We start from the raw sequence: 23,527 nt of genomic DNA, 5'->3' as shown, positions 1-23,527 counted from the left end.
AGACAATGTACTACTTATCTTTAACAATATAGCTACAAAAGAGATTGTAAAATGCTTTAGTTCATCGGATCCTGCCTAATCATTCCCTGGTATTTTGTTTTCATACACTAGAGGGCGCTGTGAGCCACTGGATTCAGGAGCAGCGCTGATTCTCACAGCTCTTGCCGGGTGCAGTGGCGCGTGCCTGTAGTCCAAGCTACTGGGAGGCTGAGGCTGGTGGATCTCTTGAGCTCGGGGGTTCTGGACTGCAGTGGACTATGTCGATTGGGTGTCCGCGCTAAGTTCGGTATCGATATGGTGTTCCTGGGGGAGCCCGGGACCACCAGGTCGCCTAAGGAGGGGTGAACCGGCCCAGGTCGGAGACAAAGCAGGTCAAAGTCCCCGTGTCGATCAGTAGTGGGATCGTGCCTGGGAATAGACACTGCAGTGCTGCCTGAGCGATACAGTGAGACCCATTCTTTTGTGTGAACAGTTATTCTGTGAAATCTAATAAATAACAGCAACAACAAATGAACATAAAATAAAGCCCTTAATGGCCAAATAAAACTGTCCAATCCAGTCTTCATTTATTATAATAAAGTACATTTTTTCTATATGGCTTCCCTGTTAGATACATTTACACCAATGCCTTATATTTTTTAATGTATCACAAATGTAGTTTAGATGTCCGTATTTTACAAATAGCCTATTAAAGATATTTAATGATCAAACTGCTGAAAATCTATATATAAAGCAAACGATTGATTTGTTAAACTAAGATCACTTTATTTAATTTTTAAAGTTACCAATTAGAATAGATTGAGATAAATATGCTAGTGGATAAAAAAAAAAAAAAACTCAGGCTAGGGCCTACATGTGGTTAGATAGCTATAATCTAAATGTATTGTGCAAAAATAATTTAGCAATTAAAAATGCATAAATAAGACAATGTACTACTTACCTTTAACAATATAGCTACCAAAGAGATTGTAAAATGCTTTAGTTCATCGGATCCTGCCTAATCATTCCCTGGTATTTTGTTTTCATACACTAGAGGGCGCTGTGAGCCACTGGATTCAGTAGCAGCGCTGATTCTCACAGCTCTCGCCGGGTGCAGTGGCGCGCGCCTGTAGTCCAAGCTACTGGGAGGTTGAGGCTGGTGGATTGCTTGAGCTCAGGGGTTCTGGACTGCAGTGGACTATGTCGATCGGGTGTCCGTGCTAAGTTCGGTATCGATATGGTGCTTCTGGGGGAGCCCGGGACCACCAGGTCGCCTAAGGAGGGGTGAACCGGCCCAGGTCGGAGACGAAGCAGGTCAAAGTCCCGGTGTCGATCAGTAGTGGGATCGCGCCTGTGAATAGACTCTGCAGTGCAGCCTGAGCGATACAGCGAGACTCGGTCTTTTGTGTGAACAGTTATTCCGTGGAATCTAATAAACAGCAGCAACAACAAATGAACACAAAATAAAGCCACTAATGGCCAAATAAAACTTTCCAATCCAGTCTTCATTTATCATAATAAAGTAAATTTTTTCTATATGGCTTCCCTGTTAGATACATTTACACCAATGCCTTATATTTTTGTAATGTCTCACAAATGTAATTTAGTTGTCCGTATTTTAAAAATAGCCTATAATACATATTTAATGATCAAACAGCTGAAAATCTATAGATAAAGCAAATGATTGATTTGTTAAGGTAAGATCACTTCATTTTATTTTTAAAGTTACCAATTAGAATAGATTAAGAGAAATAGGCTAGTTGCTAAAAAAAAATACAAAAAAATAAAACTCAGGCTAGGGCCTATATGTGGTTAGACAGCTCAAGCCGATCTCACGACCAATCGTACGAATTCGAGGAATGATTAAAAAGTGGGTAATTCGTAAGAATTCTTACGACCTCACTCGTACGAATTAGTACGATTTTGCTAAATCGTACATATTTTACGAATTGGCCAATTCGTATGAATTCGTACGAATGACCTGACCCTTACCCCGCCCCTAAACCTAACCATCACGTGGGTTTAGACAAATCGTACGAATTCGTATGAGTGAGGTTGTACGAATGAGGTTGTACGAATTAGTACGAATTAGCCACTTTTTAATCATTCGTCGAATTCGTACGAATTGGCCGTGAGATAGCGTAGGACAGCTATAATTTAAATACGTTGTGCAAAAATAATTTAGCAATTAAAAAATGCATAAATAAGACAATGTACTACTTATCTTTAACAATATAGCTACCAAAGAGATTGTAAAATGCTTTAGTTCATCGGATCCTGCCTAATCATTCCCTGGTATTTTGTTTTCATACACTAGAGGGCGCTGTGAGCCACTGGATTCAGGAGCAGCGCTGATTCTCACAGCTCTCGCCAGGTGCAGTGGCGCGTGCCTGTAGTCCAAGCTACTGGGAGGCTGAGGCTGGTGGATCTCTTGAGCTCAGGGGTTCTGTACTGCAGTGGACTATGTCGATTGGGTGTCCGCGCTAAGTTCGGTATCGATATGGTGTTCCTGGGGGAGCCCGGGACCACCAGGTCGCCTAAGGAGGGGTGAACCGGCCCAGGTCGGAGACGAAGCAGGTCAAAATCCCCGTGGCGATCAGTAGTGGGATCGTGCCTGTGAATAGACACTGCAGTGCTGCCTGAGCGATACAGTGAGACCCATTCTTTTGTCTGAACAGTTATTCTGTGAAATCTAATAAATAACAGCAACAACAAATTAACATAAAATAAAGCCCTTAATGGCCAAATAAAACTGTCCAATCCAGTCTTCATTTATTATAATAAAGTACATTTTTTCTATATGGCTTCCCTGTTAGATACATTTACACCAATGCCTTATATTTTTTAATGTATCACAAATGTAGTTTAGATGTCCGTATTTTACAAATAGCCTATTAAAGATATTTAATGATCAAACTGCTGAAAATCTATATATAAAGCAAACGATTGATTTGTTAAACTAAGATCACTTTATTTAATTTTTAAAGTTACCAATTAGAATAGATTAAGATAAATATGCTAGTGGATAAAAAAAAAAAAACTCAGGCTAGGGCCTACATGTGGTTAGATAGCTATAATTTAAATGTATTGTGCAAAAATAATTTAGCAATTAAAAAATGCATAAATAAGACAATGTACTACTTACCTTTAAGAATATAGCTACCAAAGAGATTGTAAAATGCTTTAGTTCATCGGATCCTGCCTAATCATTCCCTGGTATTTTGTTTTCATACACTAGAGGGCGCTGTGAGCCACTGGATTCAGTAGCAGCGCTGATTCTCACAGCTCTCGCCGGGTGCAGTGGCGCGCGCCTGTAGTCCAAGCTACTGGGAGGCTGAGGCTGGTGGATTGCTTGAGCTCAGGGGTTCTGGACTGCAGTGGACTATGTCGATCGGGTGTCCGTGCTAAGTTCGGTATCGATATGGTGCTTCTGGGGGAGCCCGGGACCACCAGGTCGCCTAAGGAGGGGTGAACCGGCCCAGGTCGGAGACGAAGCAGGTCAAAGTCCCCGTGTCGATCAGTAGTGGGATCGCGCCTGTGAATAGACTCTGCAGTGCAGTCTGAGCGATACAGTGAGACCCATTCTTTTGTGTGAACAGTTATTCTGTGAAATCTAATAAATAACAGCAACAACAAATGAACATAAAATAAAGCCCTTAATGGCCAAATAAAACTGTCCAATCCAGTCTTCATTTATTATAATAAAGTACATTTTTTCTATATGGCTTCCCTGTTAGATACATTTACACCAATGCCTTATATTTTTTAATGTATCACAAATGTAGTTTAGATGTCCGTATTTTACAAATAGCCTATTAAAGATATTTAATGATCAAACTGCTGAAAATCTATATATAAAGCAAACGATTGATTTGTTAAACTAAGATCACTTTATTTAATTTTTAAAGTTACCAATTAGAATAGATTAAGATAAATATGCTAGTGGATAAAAAAAAAAAAAAAAACTCAGGCTAGGGCCTACATGTGGTTAGATAGCTATAATCTAAATGTATTGTGCAAAAATAATTTAGCAATTAAAAAATGCATAAATAAGACAATGTACTACTTACCTTTAACAATATAGCCACCAAAGAGATTGTAAAATGCTTTAGTTCATCGGATCCTGCCTAATCATTCCCTGGTATTTTGTTTTCATACACTAGAGGGCGCTGTGAGCCACTGGATTCAGTAGCAGCGCTGATTCTCACAGCTCTCGCCGGGTGCAGTGGCGCGCGCCTGTAGTCCAAGCTACTGGGAGGTTGAGGGTGGTGGATTGCTTGAGCTCAGGGGTTCTGGACTGCAGTGGACTATGTCGATCGGGTGTCCGTGCTAAGTTCGGTATCGATATGGTGCTTCTGGGGGAGCCCGGGACCACCAGGTCGCCTAAGGAGGGGTGAACCGGCCCAGGTCGGAGACGAAGCAGGTCAAAGTCCCCGTGTCGATCAGTAGTGGGATCGCGCCTGTGAATAGACTCTGCAGTGCAGCCTAAGCGATACAGCGAGACTCGGTCTTTTGTGTGAACAGTTATTCTGTGGAATCTAATAAACAGCAGCAACAACAAATGAACACAAAATAAAGCCACTAATGGCCAAATAAAACTTTCCAATCCAGTCTTCATTTATCATAATAAAGTAAATTTTTGCTATATGGCTTCCCTGTTAGATACATTTACACCAATGCCTTATATTTTTGTAATGTCTCACAAATGTAATTTAGTTGTCCGTATTTTAAAAATAGCCTATAATACATATTTAATGATCAAATAGCTGAAAATCTATAGATAAAGCAAATGATTGATTTGTTAAGCTAAGATCACTTCTTTTTATTTTTAAAGTTACCAATTAGAATAGATTAAGAGAAATAGGCTAGTTGCTAAAAAAAAATACAAAAAAATAAAAACTCAGGCTAGGGCCTATATGTGGTTACACAGCTCAAGCCGATCTCACGACCAATCGTACGAATTCGAGGAATGATTAAAAAGTGGGTAATTCGTAAGAATTCTTACGACCTCACTCGTACGAATTAGTACGATTTTGCTAAATCGTACATATTTTACGAATTGGCCAATTCGTATAAATTCGTACGAATGACCTGACCCTTACCCCGCCCCTAAACCTAACCATCACGTGGGTTTAGACAAATCGTACGAATTCGTATGAGTGAGGTTGTACGAATTAGTACGAATTAGCCACTTTTTAATCATTCGTCGAATTCATACGAATTGGTCGTGAGATAGCGTAGGACAGCTATAATTTAAATGCGTTGTGCAAAAATAATTTAGCAATTAAAAAATGCATAAATAAGACAATGTACTACTTATCTTTAACAATATAGCTACAAAAGAGATTGTAAAATGCTTTAGTTCATCGGATCCTGCCTAATCATTCCCTGGTATTTTGTTTTCATACACTAGAGGGCGCTGTGAGCCACTGGATTCAGGAGCAGCGCTGATTCTCACAGCTCTTGCCGGGTGCAGTGGCGCGTGCCTGTAGTCCAAGCTACTGGGAGGCTGAGGCTGGTGGATCTCTTGAGCTCGGGGGTTCTGGACTGCAGTGGACTATGTCGATTGGGTGTCCGCGCTAAGTTCGGTATCGATATGGTGTTCCTGGGGGAGCCCGGGACCACCAGGTCGCCTAAGGAGGGGTGAACCGGCCCAGGTCGGAGACAAAGCAGGTCAAAGTCCCCGTGTCGATCAGTAGTGGGATCGTGCCTGGGAATAGACACTGCAGTGCTGCCTGAGCGATACAGTGAGACCCATTCTTTTGTGTGAACAGTTATTCTGTGAAATCTAATAAATAACAGCAACAACAAATGAACATAAAATAAAGCCCTTAATGGCCAAATAAAACTGTCCAATCCAGTCTTCATTTATTATAATAAAGTACATTTTTTCTATATGGCTTCCCTGTTAGATACATTTACACCAATGCCTTATATTTTTTAATGTATCACAAATGTAGTTTAGATGTCCGTATTTTACAAATAGCCTATTAAAGATATTTAATGATCAAACTGCTGAAAATCTATATATAAAGCAAACGATTGATTTGTTAAACTAAGATCACTTTATTTAATTTTTAAAGTTACCAATTAGAATAGATTAAGATAAATATGCTAGTGGATAAAAAAAAAAAAAACTCAGGCTAGGGCCTACATGTGGTTAGATAGCTATAATCTAAATGTATTGTGCAAAAATAATTTAGCAATTAAAAATGCATAAATAAGACAATGTACTACTTACCTTTAACAATATAGCTACCAAAGAGATTGTAAAATGCTTTAGTTCATCGGATCCTGCCTAATCATTCCCTGGTATTTTGTTTTCATACACTAGAGGGCGCTGTGAGCCACTGGATTCAGTAGCAGCGCTGATTCTCACAGCTCTCGCCGGGTGCAGTGGCGCGCGCCTGTAGTCCAAGCTACTGGGAGGTTGAGGCTGGTGGATTGCTTGAGCTCAGGGGTTCTGGACTGCAGTGGACTATGTCGATCGGGTGTCCGTGCTAAGTTCGGTATCGATATGGTGCTTCTGGGGGAGCCCGGGACCACCAGGTCGCCTAAGGAGGGGTGAACCGGCCCAGGTCGGAGACGAAGCAGGTCAAAGTCCCCGTGTCGATCAGTAGTGGGATCGCGCCTGTGAATAGACTCTGCAGTGCAGCCTGAGCGATACAGCGAGACTCGGTCTTTTGTGTGAACAGTTATTCCGTGGAATCTAATAAACAGCAGCAACAACAAATGAACACAAAATAAAGCCACTAATGGCCAAATAAAACTTTCCAATCCAGTCTTCATTTATCATAATAAAGTAAATTTTTTCTATATGGCTTCCCTGTTAGATACATTTACACCAATGCCTTATATTTTTGTAATGTCTCACAAATGTAATTTAGTTGTCCGTATTTTAAAAATAGCCTATAATACATATTTAATGATCAAACAGCTGAAAATCTATAGATAAAGCAAATGATTGATTTGTTAAGGTAAGATCACTTCATTTTATTTTTAAAGTTACCAATTAGAATAGATTAAGAGAAATAGGCTAGTTGCTAAAAAAAAATACAAAAAAATAAAACTCAGGCTAGGGCCTATATGTGGTTAGACAGCTCAAGCCGATCTCACGACCAATCGTACGAATTCGAGGAATGATTAAAAAGTGGGTAATTCGTAAGAATTCTTACGACCTCACTCGTACGAATTAGTACGATTTTGCTAAATCGTACATATTTTACGAATTGGCCAATTCGTATGAATTCGTACGAATGACCTGACCCTTACCCCGCCCCTAAACCTAACCATCACGTAGGTTTAGACAAATCGTACGAATTCGTATGAGTGAGGTTGTACGAATTAGTACGAATTAGCCACTTTTTAATCATTCGTCGAATTCGTACGAATTGGCCGTGAGATAGCGTAGGACAGCTATAATTTAAATACGTTGTGCAAAAATAATTTAGCAATTAAAAAATGCATAAATAAGACAATGTACTACTTATCTTTAACAATATAGCTACCAAAGAGATTGTAAAATGCTTTAGTTCATCGGATCCTGCCTAATCATTCCCTGGTATTTTGTTTTCATACACTAGAGGGCGCTGTGAGCCACTGGATTCAGGAGCAGCGCTGATTCTCACAGCTCTCGCCAGGTGCAGTGGCGCGTGCCTGTAGTCCAAGCTACTGGGAGGCTGAGGCTGGTGGATCTCTTGAGCTCAGGGGTTCTGTACTGCAGTGGACTATGTCGATTGGGTGTCCGCGCTAAGTTCGGTATCGATATGGTGTTCCTGGGGGAGCCCGGGACCACCAGGTCGCCTAAGGAGGGGTGAACCGGCCCAGGTCGGAGACGAAGCAGGTCAAAATCCCCGTGGCGATCAGTAGTGGGATCGTGCCTGTGAATAGACACTGCAGTGCTGCCTGAGCGATACAGTGAGACCCATTCTTTTGTCTGAACAGTTATTCTGTGAAATCTAATAAATAACAGCAACAACAAATTAACATAAAATAAAGCCCTTAATGGCCAAATAAAACTGTCCAATCCAGTCTTCATTTATTATAATAAAGTACATTTTTTCTATATGGCTTCCCTGTTAGATACATTTACACCAATGCCTTATATTTTTTAATGTATCACAAATGTAGTTTAGATGTCCGTATTTTACAAATAGCCTATTAAAGATATTTAATGATCAAACTGCTGAAAATCTATATATAAAGCAAACGATTGATTTGTTAAACTAAGATCACTTTATTTAATTTTTAAAGTTACCAATTAGAATAGATTAAGATAAATATGCTAGTGGATAAAAAAAAAAAAAACTCAGGCTAGGGCCTACATGTGGTTAGATAGCTATAATTTAAATGTATTGTGCAAAAATAATTTAGCAATTAAAAAATGCATAAATAAGACAATGTACTACTTACCTTTAAGAATATAGCTACCAAAGAGATTGTAAAATGCTTTAGTTCATCGGATCCTGCCTAATCATTCCCTGGTATTTTGTTTTCATACACTAGAGGGCGCTGTGAGCCACTGGATTCAGTAGCAGCGCTGATTCTCACAGCTCTCGCCGGGTGCAGTGGCGCGCGCCTGTAGTCCAAGCTACTGGGAGGTTGAGGCTGGTGGATTGCTTGAGCTCAGGGGTTCTGGACTGCAGTGGACTATGTCGATCGGGTGTCCGTGCTAAGTTCGGTATCGATATGGTGCTTCTGGGGGAGCCCGGGACCACCAGGTCGCCTAAGGAGGGGTGAACCGGCCCAGGTCGGAGACGAAGCAGGTCAAAGTCCCCGTGTCGATCAGTAGTGGGATCGCGCCTGTGAATAGACTCTGCAGTGCAGCCTGAGCGATACAGCGAGACTCGGTCTTTTGTGTGAACAGTTATTCTGTGGAATCTAATAAACAGCAGCAACAACAAATGAACACAAAATAAAGCCACTAATGGCCAAATAAAACTTTCCAATCCAGTCTTCATTTATCATAATAAAGTAAATTTTTTCTATATGGCTTCCCTGTTAGATACATTTACACCAATGCCTTATATTTTTGTAATGTCTCACAAATGTAATTTAGTTGTCCGTATTTTAAAAATAGCCTATAATACATATTTAATGATCAAATAGCTGAAAATCTATAGATAAAGCAAATGATTGATTTGTTAAGCTAAGATCACTTCTTTTTATTTTTAAAGTTACCAATTAGAATAGATTAAGAGAAATAGGCTAGTTGCTAAAAAAAAATACAAAAAAATAAAAACTCAGGCTAGGGCCTATATGTGGTTACACAGCTCAAGCCGATCTCACGACCAATCGTACGAATTCGAGGAAAGATTGAAAAGTGGGTAATTCGTAAGAATTCTTACGACCTCACTCGTACGAATTAGTATGATTTTGCTAAATCGTACATATTTTACGAATTGGCCAATTCGTATAAATTCGTACGAATGACCTGACCCTTACCCCGCCCCTAAACCTAACCATCACGTGGGTTTAGACAAATCGTACGAATTCGTATGAGTGAGGTTGTACGAATTAGTACGAATTAGCCACTTTTTAATCATTCGTCGAATTCGTACGAAATTGGTCGTGAGATAGCGTAGGACAGCTATAATTTAAATGCGTTGTGCAAAAATAATTTAGCAATTAAAAAATGCATAAATAAGACAATGTACTACTTATCTTTAACAATATAGCTACCAAAGAGATTGTAAAATGCTTTAGTTCATCGGATCCTGCCTAATCATTCCCTGGTATTTTGTTTTCATACACTAGAGGGCGCTGTGAGCCACTGGATTCAGGAGCAGCGCTGATTCTCACAGCTCTCGCCAGGTGCAGTGGCGCGTGCCTGTAGTCCAAGCTACTGGGAGGCTGAGGCTGGTGGATCTCTTGAGCTCAGGGGTTCTGTACTGCAGTGGACTATGTCGATTGGGTGTCCGCGCTAAGTTCGGTATCGATATGGTGTTCCTGGGGGAGCCCGGGACCACCAGGTCGCCTAAGGAGGGGTGAACCGGCCCAGGTCGGAGACGAAGCAGGTCAAAATCCCCGTGGCGATCAGTAGTGGGATCCTGCCTGTGAATAGACACTGCAGTGCTGCCTGAGCGATACAGTGAGACCCATTCTTTTGTCTGAACAGTTATTCTGTGAAATCTAATAAATAACAGCAACAACAAATTAACATAAAATAAAGCCCTTAATGGCCAAATAAAACTGTCCAATCCAGTCTTCATTTATTATAATAAAGTACATTTTTTCTATATGGCTTCCCTGTTAGATACATTTACACCAATGCCTTATATTTTTTAATGTATCACAAATGTAGTTTAGATGTCCGTATTTTACAAATAGCCTATTAAAGATATTTAATGATCAAACTGCTGAAAATCTATATATAAAGCAAACAATTGATTTGTTAAACTAAGATCACTTTATTTAATTTTTAAAGTTACCAATTAGAATAGATTAAGATAAATATGCTAGTGGATAAAAAAAAAAAAACTCAGGCTAGGGCCTACATGTGGTTAGATAGCTATAATTTAAATGTATTGTGCAAAAATAATTTAGCAATTAAAAAATGCATAAATAAGACAATGTACTACTTACCTTTAACAATATAGCTACCAAAGAGATTGTAAAATGCTTTAGTTCATCGGATCCTGCCTAATCATTCCCTGGTATTTTGTTTTCATACACTAGAGGGCGCTGTGAGCCACTGGATTCAGTAGCAGCGCTGATTCTCACAGCTCTCGCCGGGTGCAGTGGCGCGCGCCTGTAGTCCAAGCTACTGGGAGGCTGAGGCTGGTGGATTGCTTGAGCTCAGGGGTTCTGGACTGCAGTGGACTATGTCGATCGGGTGTCCGTGCTAAGTTCGGTATCGATATGGTGCTTCTGGGGGAGCCCGGGACCACCAGGTCGCCTAAGGAGGGGTGAACCGGCCCAGGTCGGAGACGAAGCAGGTCAAAGTCCCCGTGTCGATCAGTAGTGGGATCGCGCCGGTGAATAGACTCTGCAGTGCAGCCTGAGCGATACAGTGAGACCCATTCTTTTGTGTGAACAGTTATTCTGTGAAATCTAATAAATAACAGCAACAACAAATGAACATAAAATAAAGCCCTTAATGGCCAAATAAAACTGTCCAATCCAGTCTTCATTTATTATAATAAAGTACATTTTTTCTATATGGCTTCCCTGTTAGATACATTTACACCAATGCCTTATATTTTTTAATGTATCACAAATGTAGTTTAGATGTCCGTATTTTACAAATAGCCTATTAAAGATATTTAATGATCAAACTGCTGAAAATCTATATATAAAGCAAACGATTGATTTGTTAAACTAAGATCACTTTATTTAATTTTTAAAGTTACCAATTAGAATAGATTAAGATAAATATGCTAGTGGATAATAATAAAAAAAAAAAAACTCAGGCTAGGGCCTACATGTGGTTAGATAGCTATAATCTAAATGTATTGTGCAAAAATAATTTAGCAATTAAAAAATGCATAAATAAGACAATGTACTACTTACCTTTAACAATATAGCTACCAAAGAGATTGTAAAATGCTTTAGTTCATCGGATCCTGCCTAATCATTCCCTGGTATTTTGTTTTCATACACTAGAGGGCGCTGTGAGCCACTGGATTCAGTAGCAGCGCTGATTCTCACAGCTCTTGCCGGGTGCAGTGGCGCGCGCCTGTAGTCCAAGCTACTGGGAGGTTGAGGGTGGTGGATTGCTTGAGCTCAGGTGTTCTGGACTGCAGTGGACTATGTCGATCGGGTGTCCGTGCTAAGTTCGGTATCGATATGGTGCTTCTGGGGGAGCCCGGGACCACCAGGTCGCCTAAGGAGGGGTGAACCGGCCCAGGTCGGAGACGAAGCAGGTCAAAGTCCCCGTGTCGATCAGTAGTGGGATCGCGCCTGTGAATAGACTCTGCAGTGCAGCCTGAGCGATACAGCGAGACTCGGTCTTTTGTGTGAACAGTTATTCTGTGGAATCTAATAAACAGCAGCAACAACAAATGAACACAAAATAAAGCCACTAATGGCCAAATAAAACTTTCCAATCCAGTCTTCATTTATCATAATAAAGTAAATTTTTTCTATATGGCTTCCCTGTTAGATACATTTACACCAATGCCTTATATTTTTGTAATGTCTCACAAATGTAATTTAGTTGTCCGTATTTTAAAAATAGCCTATAATACATATTTAATGATCAAATAGCTGAAAATCTATAGATAAAGCAAATGATTGATTTGTTAAGCTAAGATCACTTCTTTTTATTTTTAAAGTTACCAATTAGAATAGATTAAGAGAAATAGGCTAGTTGCTTAAAAAAAATTCAAAAAAATAAAAACTCAGGCTAGGGCCTATATGTGGTTAGACAGCTCAAGCCGATCTCACGACCAATCGTACGAATTCGAGGAATGATTAAAAAGTGGGTAATTCGTAAGAATTCTTACGACCTCACTCGTACGAACTAGTACGATTTTGCTAAATCGTACACATTTTACGAATTGGCCAATTCGTATGAATTCGTACTAATGACCTGACCCTTACCCCGCCCCTAAACCTAACCATCACGTGGGTTTAGACAAATCGTACGAATTCGTATGAGTGAGGTTGTACGAATTAGTACGAATTAGCCACTTTTTAATCATTCGTCGAATTCGTACGAATTGGTCGTGAGATAGCGTAGGACAGCTATAATTTAAATGCGTTGTGCAAAAATAATTTAGCAATTAAAAAATGCATAAATAAGACAATGTACTACTTACCTTTAACAATATAGCTACCAAAGAGATTGTAAAATGCTTTAGTTCATCGGATCCTGCCTAATCATTCCCTGGTATTTTGTTTTCATACACTAGAGGGCGCTGTGAGCCACTGGATTCAGGAGCAGCGCTGATTCTCACAGCTCTCGCCGGGTGCAGTGGCGCGTGCCTGTAGTCCAAGCTACTGGGAGGCTGAGGCTGGTGGATCTCTTGAGCTCAGGGGTTCTGGACTGCAGTGGACTATGTCGATTGGGTGTCCGCGCTAAGTTCGGTATCGATATGGTTTTCCTGGGGGAGCCCGGGACCACCAGGTCGCCTAAGGAGGGGTGAACCGGCCCAGGTCGGAGACGAAGCAGGTCAAAATCCCCGTGGCGATCAGTAGTGGGATCGTGCCTGTGAATAGACACTGCAGTGCTGCCTGAGCGATACAGTGAGACCCATTCTTTTGTGTGAACAGTTATTCTGTGAAATCTAATAAATAACAGCAACAACAAATGAACATAAAATAAAGCCCTTAATGGCCAAATAAAACTGTCCAATCCAGTCTTCATTTATTATAATAAAGTACATTTTTTCTATATGGCTTCCCTGTTAGATACATTTACACCAATGCCTTATATTTTTTAATGTATCACAAATGTAGTTTAGATGTCCGTATTTTACAAATAGCCTATTAAAGATATTTAATGATCAAACTGCTGAAAATCTATATATAAAGCAAACGATTGATTTGTTAAACTAAGATCACTTTATTTAATTTTTAAAGTTACCAATTAGAATAGATTAAGATAAATATGCTAGTGGATAAAAAAAAAAAAACTCAGGCTAGGGCCTACATGTGGTTAGATAGCTATAATTTAAATGTATTGTGCAAAAATAATTTAGCAATTAAAAAATGCATAAATAAGACAATGTACTACTTACCTTTAACAATATAGCTACCAAAGAGATTGTAAAATGCTTTAGTTCATCGGATCCTGCCTAATCATTCCCTGGTATTTTGTTTTCATACACTAGAGGGCGCTGTGAGCCACTGGATTCAGTAGCAGCACTGATTCTCACAGCTCTCGCCGGGTGCAGTGGCGTGCGCCTGTAGTCCAAGCTACTGGGAGGCTGAGGCTGGTGGATTGCTTGAGCTCAGGGGTTCTGGACTGCAGTGGACTATGTCGATCGGGTGTCCGTGCTAAGTTCGGTATCGATATGGTGCTTCTGGGGGAGCCTGGGACCACCAGGTCGCCTAAGGAGGGGTGAACCGGCCCAGGTCGGAGACGAAGCAGGTCAAAGTCCCCGTGTCGATCAGTAGTGGGATCGCGCCTGTGAATAGACTCTGCAGTGCAGCCTGAGCGATACAGCGAGACTCGGTCTTTTGTGTGAACAGTTATTCCGTGGAATCTAATAAACAGCAGCAACAACAAATGAACACAAAATAAAGCCACTAATGGCCAAATAAAACTTTCCAATCCAGTCTTCATTTATCATAATAAAGTAAATTTTTTCTATATGGCTTCCCTGTTAGATACATTTACACCAATGCCTTATATTTTTGTAATGTCTCACAAATGTAATTTAGTTGTCCGTATTTTAAAAATAGCCTATAATACATATTTAATGATCAAACAGCTGAAAATCTATAGATAAAGCAAATGATTGATTTGTTAAGGTAAGATCACTTCATTTTATTTTTAAAGTTACCAATTAGAATAGATTAAGAGAAATAGGCTAGTTGCTAAAAAAAAATACAAAAAAATAAAACTCAGGCTAGGGCCTATATGTGGTTAGACAGCTCAAGCCGATCTCACGACCAATCGTACGAATTCGAGGAATGATTAAAAAGTGGGTAATTCGTAAGAATTCTTACGACCTCACTCGTACGAATTAGTACGATTTTGCTAAATCGTACATATTTTACGAATTGGCCAATTCGTATGAATTCGTACGAATGACCTGACCCTTACCCCGCCCCTAAACCTAACCATCACGTGGGTTTAGACAAATCGTACGAATTCGTATGAGTGAGGTTGTACGAATTAGTACGAATTAGCCACTTTTTAATCATTCGTCGAATTCGTACGAATTGGCCGTGAGATAGCGCAGGACAGCTATAATTTAAATACGTTGTGCAAAAATAATTTAGCAATTAAAAAATGCATAAATAAGACAATGTACTACTTACCTTTAACAATATAGCTACCAAAGAGATTGTAAAATGCTTTAGTTCATCGGATCCTGCCTAATCATTCCCTGGTATTTTGTTTTCATACACTAGAGGGCGCTGTGAGCCACTGGATTCAGTAGCAGCACTGATTCTCACAGCTCTCGCCGGGTGCAGTGGCGTGCGCCTGTAGTCCAAGCTACTGGGAGGCTGAGGCTGGTGGATTGCTTGAGCTCAGGGGTTCTGGACTGCAGTGGACTATGTCGATCGGGTGTCCGTGCTAAGTTCGGTATCGATATGGTGCTTCTGGGGGAGCCCGGGACCACCAGGTCGCCTAAGGAGGGGTGAACCGGCCCAGGTCGGAGACGAAGCAGGTCAAAGTCCCCGTGTCGATCAGTAGTGGGATCGCGCCTGTGAATAGACTCTGCAGTGCAGCCTGAGCGATACAGCGAGACTCGGTCTTTTGTGTGAACAGTTATTCCGTGGAATCTAATAAACAGCAGCAACAACAAATGAACACAAAATAAAGCCACTAATGGCCAAATAAAACTTTCCAATCCAGTCTTCATTTATCATAATAAAGTAAATTTTTTCTATATGGCTTCCCTGTTAGATACATTTACACCAATGCCTTATATTTTTGTAATGTCTCACAAATGTAATTTAGTTGTCCGTATTTTAAAAATAGCCTATAATACATATTTAATGATCAAACAGCTGAAAATCTATAGATAAAGCAAATGATTGATTTGTTAAGGTAAGATCACTTCATTTTATTTTTAAAGTTACCAATTAGAATAGATTAAGAGAAATAGGCTAGTTGCTAAAAAAAAATACAAAAAAATAAAACTCAGGCTAGGGCCTATATGTGGTTAGACAGCTCAAGCCGATCTCACGACCAATCGTACGAATTCGAGGAATGATTAAAAAGTGGGTAATTCGTAAGAATTCTTACGACCTCACTCGTACGAATTAGTACGATTTTGCTAAATCGTACATATTTTACGAATTGGCCAATTCGTATGAATTCGTACGAATGACCTGACCCTTACCCCGCCCCTAAACCTAACCATCACGTGGGTTTAGACAAATCGTACGAATTCGTATGAGTGAGGTTGTACGAATTAGTACGAATTAGCCACTTTTTAATCATTCGTCGAATTCGTACGAATTGGCCGTGAGATAGCGCAGGACAGCTATAATTTAAATACGTTGTGCAAAAATAATTTAGCAATTAAAAAATGCATAAATAAGACAATGTACTACTTATCTTTAACAATATAGCTACCAAAGAGATTGTAAAATGCTTTAGTTCATCGGATCCTGCCTAATCATTCCCTGGTATTTTGTTTTCATACACTAGAGGGCGCTGTGAGCCACTGGATTCAGGAGCAGCGCTGATTCTCACAGCTCTCGCCAGGTGCAGTGGCGCGTGCCTGTAGTCCAAGCTACTGGGAGGCTGAGGCTGGTGGATCTCTTGAGCTCAGGGGTTCTGTACTGCAGTGGACTATGTCGATTGGGTGTCCGCGCTAAGTTCGGTATCGATATGGTGTTCCTGGGGGAGCCCGGGACCACCAGGTCGCCTAAGGAGGGGTGAACCGGCCCAGGTCGGAGACGAAGCAGGTCAAAGTCCCCGTGTCGATCAGTAGTGGGATCGCGCCTGTGAATAGACTCTGCCGTGCAGCCTGAGCGATACAGTGAGACCCATTCTTTTGTGTGAACAGTTATTCTGTGAAATCTAATAAATAACAGCAACAACAAATGAACATAAAATAAAGCCCTTAATGGCCAAATAAAACTGTCCAATCCAGTCTTCATTTATTATAATAAAGTACATTTTTTCTATATGGCTTCCCTGTTAGATACATTTACACCAATGCCTTATATTTTTTAATGTATCACAAATGTAGTTTAGATGTCCGTATTTTACAAATAGCCTATTAAAGATATTTAATGATCAAACTGCTGAAAATCTATATATAAAGCAAACGATTGATTTGTTAAACTAAGATCACTTTATTTAATTTTTAAAGTTACCAATTAGAATAGATTAAGATAAATATGCTAGTGGATAAAAAAAAAAAAAAAACTCAGGCTAGGGCCTACATGTGGTTAGATAGCTATAATCTAAATGTATTGTGCAAAAATAATTTAGCAATTAAAAAATGCATAAATAAGACAATGTACTACTTACCTTTAACAATATAGCTACCAAAGAGATTGTAAAATGCTTTAGTTCATCGGATCCTGCCTAATCATTCCCTGGTATTTTGTTTTCATACACTAGAGGGCGCTGTGAGCCACTGGATTCAGTAGCAGCGCTGATTCTCACAGCTCTCGCCGGGTGCAGTGGCGCGCGCCTGTAGTCCAAGCTACTGGGAGGTTGAGGGTGGTGGATTGCTTGAGCTCAGGGGTTCTGGACTGCAGTGGACTATGTCGATCGGGTGTCCGTGCTAAGTTCGGTATCGATATGGTGCTTCTGGGGGAGCCCGGGACCACCAGGTCGCCTAAGGAGGGGTGAACCGGCACAGGTCGGAGACGAAGCAGGTCAAAGTCCCCGTGTCGATCAGTAGTGGGATCGCGCCTGTGAATAGACTCTGCAGTGCAGCCTGAGCGATACAGCGAGACTCGGTCTTTTGTGTGAACAGTTATTCTGTGGAATCTAATAAACAGCAGCAACAACAAATGAACACAAAATAAAGCCACTAATGGCCAAATAAAACTTTCCAATCCAGTCTTCATTTATCATAATAAAGTAAATTTTTTCTATATGGCTTCCCTGTTAGATACATTTACACCAATGCCTTATATTTTTGTAATGTCTCACAAATGTAATTTAGTTGTCCGTATTTTAAAAATAGCCTATAATACATATTTAATGATCAAATAGCTGAAAATCTATAGATAAAGCAAATGATTGATTTGTTAAGCTAAGATCACTTCTTTTTATTTTTAAAGTTACCAATTAGAATAGATTAAGAGAAATAGGCTAGTTGCTAAAAAAAAATACAAAAAAATAAAAACTCAGGCTAGGGCCTATATGTGGTTACACAGCTCAAGCCGATCTCACGACCAATCGTACGAATTCGAGGAATGATTAAAAAGTGGGTAATTCGTAAGAATTCTTACGACCTCACTCGTACGAATTAGTACGATTTTGCTAAATCGTACATATTTTACGAATTGGCCAATTCGTATAAATTCGTACGAATGACCTGACCCTTACCCCGCCCCTAAACCTAACCATCACGTGGGTTTAGACAAATCGTACGAATTCGTATGAGTGAGGTTGTACGAATTAGTACGAATTAGCCACTTTTTAATCATTCGTCGAATTCATACGAATTGGTCGTGAGATAGCGTAGGACAGCTATAATTTAAATGCGTTGTGCAAAAATAATTTAGCAATTAAAAAATGCATAAATAAGACAATGTACTACTTACCTTTAACAATATAGCTACCAAAGAGATTGTAAAATGCTTTAGTTCATCGGATCCTGCCTAATCATTCCCTGGTATTTTGTTTTCATACACTAGAGGGCGCTGTGAGCCACTGGATTCAGTAGCAGCGCTGATTCTCACAGCTCTCGCCGGGTGCAGTGGCGCGCGCCTGTAGTCCAAGCTACTGGGAGGCTGAGGCTGGTGGATTGCTTGAGCTCAGGGGTTCTGGACTGCAGTGGACTATGTCGATCGGGTGTCCGTGCTAAGTTCGGTATCGATATGGTGCTTCTGGGGGAGCCCGGGACCACCAGGTCGCCTAAGGAGGGGTGAACCGGCCCAGGTCGGAGACGAAGCAGGTCAAAGTCCCCGTGTCGATCAGTAGTGGGATCGCGCCTGTGAATAGACTCTGCAGTGCAGCCTGAGCGATACAGTGAGACCCATTCTTTTGTGTGAACAGTTATTCTGTGAAATCTAATAAATAACAGCAACAACAAATGAACATGAAATAAAGCCCTTAATGGCCAAATAAAACTGTCCAATCCAGTCTTCATTTATTATAATAAAGTACATTTTTTCTATATGGCTTCCCTGTTAGATACATTTACACCAATGCCTTATATTTTTTAATGTATCACAAATGTAGTTTAGATGTCCGTATTTTACAAATAGCCTATTAAAGATATTTAATGATCAAACTGCTGAAAATCTATATATAAAGCAAACGATTGATTTGTTAAACTAAGATCACTTTATTTAATTTTTAAAGTTACCAATTAGAATAGATTAAGATAAATATGCTAGTGGATAAAAAAAAAAAAAAACTCAGGCTAGGGCCTACATGTGGTTAGATAGCTATAATCTAAATGTATTGTGCAAAAATAATTTAGCAATTAAAAAATGCATAAATAAGACAATGTACTACTTACCTTTAACAATATAGCTACCAAAGAGATTGTAAAATGCTTTAGTTCATCGGATCCTGCCTAATCATTCCCTGGTATTTTGTTTTCATACACTAGAGGGCGCTGTGAGCCACTGGATTCAGTAGCAGCACTGATTCTCACAGCTCTCGCCGGGTGCAGTGGCGCGCGCCTGTAGTCCAAGCTACTGGGAGGCTGAGGCTGGTGGATTGCTTGAGCTCAGGGGTTCTGGACTGCAGTGGACTATGTCGATCGGGTGTCCGTGCTAAGTTCGGTATCGATATGGTGCTTCTGGGGGAGCCCGGGACCACCAGGTCGCCTAAGGAGGGGTGAACCGGCCCAGGTCGGAGACGAAGCAGGTCAAAGTCCCCGTGTCGATCAGTAGTGGGATCGCGCCTGTGAATAGACTCTGCAGTGCAGCCTGAGCGATACAGCGAGACTCGGTCTTTTGTGTGAACAGTTATTCCGTGGAATCTAATAAACAGCAGCAACAACAAATGAACACAAAATAAAGCCACTAATGGCCAAATAAAACTTTCCAATCCAGTCTTCATTTATCATAATAAAGTAATTTTTTTCTATATGGCTTCCCTGTTAGATACATTTACACCAATGCCTTATATTTTTGTAATGTCTCACAAATGTAATTTAGTTGTCCGTATTTTAAAAATAGCCTATAATACATATTTAATGATCAAACAGCTGAAAATCTATAGATAAAGCAAATGATTGATTTGTTAAGGTAAGATCACTTCATTTTATTTTTAAAGTTACCAATTAGAATAGATTAAGAGAAATAGGCTAGTTGCTAAAAAAAAAATACAAAAAAATAAAACTCAGGCTAGGGCCTATATGTGGTTAGACAGCTCAAGCCGATCTCACGACCAATCGTACGAATTCGAGGAATGATTAAAAAGTGGGTAATTCGTAAGAATTCTTACGACCTCACTCGTACGAATTAGTACGATTTTGCTAAATCGTACATATTTTACGAATTGGCCAATTCGTATGAATTCGTACGAATGACCTGACCCTTACCCCGCCCCTAAACCTAACCATCACGTGGGTTTAGACAAATCGTACGAATTCGTATGAGTGAGGTTGTACGAATTAGTACGAATTAGCCACTTTTTAATCATTCGTCGAATTCGTACGAATTGGCCGTGAGATAGCGTAGGACAGCTATAATTTAAATACGTTGTGCAAAAATAATTTAGCAATTAAAAAATGCATAAATAAGACAATGTACTACTTATCTTTAACAATATAGCTACCAAAGAGATTGTAAAATGCTTTAGTTCATCGGATCCTGCCTAATCATTCCCTGGTATTTTGTTTTCATACACTAGAGGGCGCTGTGAGCCACTGGATTCAGGAGCAGCGCTGATTCTCACAGCTCTCGCCAGGTGCAGTGGCGCGTGCCTGTAGTCCAAGCTACTGGGAGGCTGAGGCTGGTGGGTCTCTTGAGCTCAGGGGTTCTGTACTGCAGTGGACTATGTCGATTGGGTGTCCGCGCTAAGTTCGGTATCGATATGGTGTTCCTGGGGGAGCCCGGGACCACCAGGTCGCCTAAGGAGGGGTGAACCGGCCCAGGTCGGAGACGAAGCAGGTCAAAATCCCCGTGGCGATCAGTAGTGGGATCGTGCCTGTGAATAGACACTGCAGTGCTGCCTGAGCGATACAGTGAGACCCATTCTTTTGTCTGAACAGTTATTCTGTGAAATCTAATAAATAACAGCAACAACAAATTAACATAAAATAAAGCCCTTAATGGCCAAATAAAACTGTCCAATCCAGTCTTCATTTATTATAATAAAGTACATTTTTTCTATATGGCTTCCCTGTTAGATACATTTACACCAATGCCTTATATTTTTTAATGTATCACAAATGTAGTTTAGATGTCCGTATTTTACAAATAGCCTATTAAAGATATTTAATGATCAAACTGCTGAAAATCTATATATAAAGCAAACGATTGATTTGTTAAACTAAGATCACTTTATTTAATTTTTAAAGTTACCAATTAGAATAGATTAAGATAAATATGCTAGTGGATAAAAAAAAAAACTCAGGCTAGGGCCTACATGTGGTTAGATAGCTATAATTTAAATGTATTGTGCAAAAATAATTTAGCAATTAAAAAATGCATAAATAAGACAATGTACTACTTACCTTTAACAATATAGCTACCAAAGAGATTGTAAAATGCTTTAGTTCATCGGATCCTGCCTAATCATTCCCTGGTATTTTGTTTTCATACACTAGAGGGCGCTGTGAGCCACTGGATTCAGTAGCAGCGCTGATTCTCACAGCTCTCGCCGGGTGCAGTGGCGCGCGCCTGTAGTCCAAGCTACTGGGAGGCTGAGGCTGGTGGATTGCTTGAGCTCAGGGGTTCTGGACTGCAGTGGACTATGTCGATCGGGTGTCCGTGCTAAGTTCGGTATCGATATGGTGCTTCTGGGGGAGCCCGGGACCACCAGGTCGCCTAAGGAGGGGTGAACCGGCCCAGGTCGGAGACGAAGCAGGTCAAAGTCCCCGTGTCGATCAGTAGTGGGATCGCGCCTGTGAATAGACTCTGCAGTGCAGTCTGAGCGATACAGTGAGACCCATTCTTTTGTGTGAACAGTTATTCTGTGAAATCTAATAAATAACAGCAACAACAAATGAACATAAAATAAAGCCCTTAATGGCCAAATAAAACTGTCCAATCCAGTCTTCATTTATTATAATAAAGTACATTTTTTCTATATGGCTTCCCTGTTAGATACATTTACACCAATGCCTTATATTTTTTAATGTATCACAAATGTAGTTTAGATGTCCGTATTTTACAAATAGCCTATTAAAGATATTTAATGATCAAACTGCTGAAAATCTATATATAAAGCAAACGATTGATTTGTTAAACTAAGATCACTTTATTTAATTTTTAAAGTTACCAATTAGAATAGATTAAGATAAATATGCTAGTGGATAAAAAAAAAAAAAAAACTCAGGCTAGGGCCTACATGTGGTTAGATAGCTATAATCTAAATGTATTGTGCAAAAATAATTTAGCAATTAAAAAATGCATAAATAAGACAATGTACTACTTACCTTTAACAATATAGCCACCAAAGAGATTGTAAAATGCTTTAGTTCATCGGATCCTGCCTAATCATTCCCTGGTATTTTGTTTTCATACACTAGAGGGCGCTGTGAGCCACTGGATTCAGTAGCAGCGCTGATTCTCACAGCTCTCGCCGGGTGCAGTGGCGCGCGCCTGTAGTCCAAGCTACTGGGAGGTTGAGGGTGGTGGATTGCTTGAGCTCAGGGGTTCTGGACTGCAGTGGACTATGTCGATCGGGTGTCCGTGCTAAGTTCGGTATCGATATGGTGCTTCTGGGGGAGCCCGGGACCACCAGGTCGCCTAAGGAGGGGTGAACCGGCCCAGGTCGGAGACGAAGCAGGTCAAAGTCCCCGTGTCGATCAGTAGTGGGATCGCGCCTGTGAATAGACTCTGCAGTGCAGCCTGAGCGATACAGCGAGACTCGGTCTTTTGTGTGAACAGTTATTCTGTGGAATCTAATAAACAGCAGCAACAACAAATGAACACAAAATAAAGCCACTAATGGCCAAATAAAACTTTCCAATCCAGTCTTCATTTATCATAATAAAGTAATTTTTTTCTATATGGCTTCCCTGTTAGATACATTTACACCAATGCCTTATATTTTTGTAATGTCTCACAAATGTAATTTAGTTGTCCGTATTTTAAAAATAGCCTATAATACATATTTAATGATCAAATAGCTGAAAATCTATAGATAAAGCAAATGATTGATTTGTTAAGCTAAGATCACTTCTTTTTATTTTTAAAGTTACCAATTAGAATAGATTAAGAGAAATAGGCTAGTTGCTAAAAAAAAATACAAAAAAATAAAAACTCAGGCTAGGGCCTATATGTGGTTACACAGCTCAAGCCGATCTCACGACCAATCGTACGAATTCGAGGAATGATTAAAAAGTGGGTAATTCGTAAGAATTCTTACGACCTCACTCGTACGAATTAGTACGATTTTGCTAAATCGTACATATTTTACGAATTGGCCAATTCGTATAAATTCGTACGAATGACCTGACCCTTACCCCGCCCCTAAACCTAACCATCACGTGGGTTTAGACAAATCGTACGAATTCGTATGAGTGAGGTTGTACGAATTAGTACGAATTAGCCACTTTTTAATCATTCGTCGAATTCATACGAATTGGTCGTGAGATAGCGTAGGACAGCT

At 40.1% G+C, this 23,527-nt stretch overlaps 22 non-coding genes across 22 annotated transcripts; all 22 read left to right on the top strand.

Annotated features, from left to right (window-relative positions):
- The first annotated feature begins 163 nt into the window (after window positions 1–163).
- On the top strand, window positions 164–462 carry LOC148970355 (signal recognition particle RNA). Its single transcript, XR_016148988.1, has one exon.
- A 623-nt stretch (window positions 463–1,085) lies between these two features.
- LOC148970354 (signal recognition particle RNA) lies at window positions 1,086–1,384 on the top strand. Its single transcript, XR_016148870.1, has one exon.
- A 964-nt stretch (window positions 1,385–2,348) lies between these two features.
- On the top strand, window positions 2,349–2,647 carry LOC148970353 (signal recognition particle RNA). Its single transcript, XR_016148952.1, has one exon.
- Window positions 2,648–3,269: 622 nt separating this feature from the next.
- On the top strand, window positions 3,270–3,568 carry LOC148970352 (signal recognition particle RNA). Its single transcript, XR_016148815.1, has one exon.
- A 626-nt stretch (window positions 3,569–4,194) lies between these two features.
- LOC148970351 (signal recognition particle RNA) lies at window positions 4,195–4,493 on the top strand. The gene has a single exon (XR_016148956.1).
- A 951-nt stretch (window positions 4,494–5,444) lies between these two features.
- LOC148970350 (signal recognition particle RNA) lies at window positions 5,445–5,743 on the top strand. The gene has a single exon (XR_016148986.1).
- Window positions 5,744–6,365: 622 nt separating this feature from the next.
- LOC148970349 (signal recognition particle RNA) lies at window positions 6,366–6,664 on the top strand. Its single transcript, XR_016148775.1, has one exon.
- A 950-nt stretch (window positions 6,665–7,614) lies between these two features.
- On the top strand, window positions 7,615–7,913 carry LOC148970348 (signal recognition particle RNA). The gene has a single exon (XR_016148951.1).
- Window positions 7,914–8,536: 623 nt separating this feature from the next.
- LOC148970347 (signal recognition particle RNA) lies at window positions 8,537–8,835 on the top strand. Its single transcript, XR_016148774.1, has one exon.
- Window positions 8,836–9,787: 952 nt separating this feature from the next.
- LOC148970346 (signal recognition particle RNA) lies at window positions 9,788–10,086 on the top strand. Its single transcript, XR_016148992.1, has one exon.
- A 622-nt stretch (window positions 10,087–10,708) lies between these two features.
- On the top strand, window positions 10,709–11,007 carry LOC148970345 (signal recognition particle RNA). Its single transcript, XR_016148835.1, has one exon.
- A 628-nt stretch (window positions 11,008–11,635) lies between these two features.
- On the top strand, window positions 11,636–11,934 carry LOC148970344 (signal recognition particle RNA). Its single transcript, XR_016148883.1, has one exon.
- Window positions 11,935–12,885: 951 nt separating this feature from the next.
- Window positions 12,886–13,184, top strand: LOC148970343 (signal recognition particle RNA). The gene has a single exon (XR_016148990.1).
- A 622-nt stretch (window positions 13,185–13,806) lies between these two features.
- Window positions 13,807–14,105, top strand: LOC148970342 (signal recognition particle RNA). Its single transcript, XR_016149026.1, has one exon.
- A 950-nt stretch (window positions 14,106–15,055) lies between these two features.
- On the top strand, window positions 15,056–15,354 carry LOC148970341 (signal recognition particle RNA). Its single transcript, XR_016148884.1, has one exon.
- Window positions 15,355–16,304: 950 nt separating this feature from the next.
- Window positions 16,305–16,603, top strand: LOC148970340 (signal recognition particle RNA). Its single transcript, XR_016148841.1, has one exon.
- A 625-nt stretch (window positions 16,604–17,228) lies between these two features.
- On the top strand, window positions 17,229–17,527 carry LOC148970339 (signal recognition particle RNA). The gene has a single exon (XR_016148967.1).
- Window positions 17,528–18,478: 951 nt separating this feature from the next.
- LOC148970338 (signal recognition particle RNA) lies at window positions 18,479–18,777 on the top strand. Its single transcript, XR_016148741.1, has one exon.
- Window positions 18,778–19,401: 624 nt separating this feature from the next.
- LOC148970337 (signal recognition particle RNA) lies at window positions 19,402–19,700 on the top strand. Its single transcript, XR_016149038.1, has one exon.
- A 951-nt stretch (window positions 19,701–20,651) lies between these two features.
- Window positions 20,652–20,950, top strand: LOC148970336 (signal recognition particle RNA). Its single transcript, XR_016148985.1, has one exon.
- A 620-nt stretch (window positions 20,951–21,570) lies between these two features.
- Window positions 21,571–21,869, top strand: LOC148970335 (signal recognition particle RNA). The gene has a single exon (XR_016148814.1).
- Window positions 21,870–22,494: 625 nt separating this feature from the next.
- LOC148970334 (signal recognition particle RNA) lies at window positions 22,495–22,793 on the top strand. The gene has a single exon (XR_016148867.1).
- Window positions 22,794–23,527: the final 734 nt, after the last annotated feature.

The sequence above is a fragment of the Pimephales promelas genome, chromosome 21 (genome assembly GCF_988280905.1).
Source record: "Pimephales promelas chromosome 21, fPimPro1.hap1.1, whole genome shotgun sequence".
NCBI lineage: Eukaryota > Metazoa > Chordata > Actinopteri > Cypriniformes > Leuciscidae > Pimephales > Pimephales promelas.
This window is presented reverse-complemented; position numbering and strand designations above follow the sequence as displayed.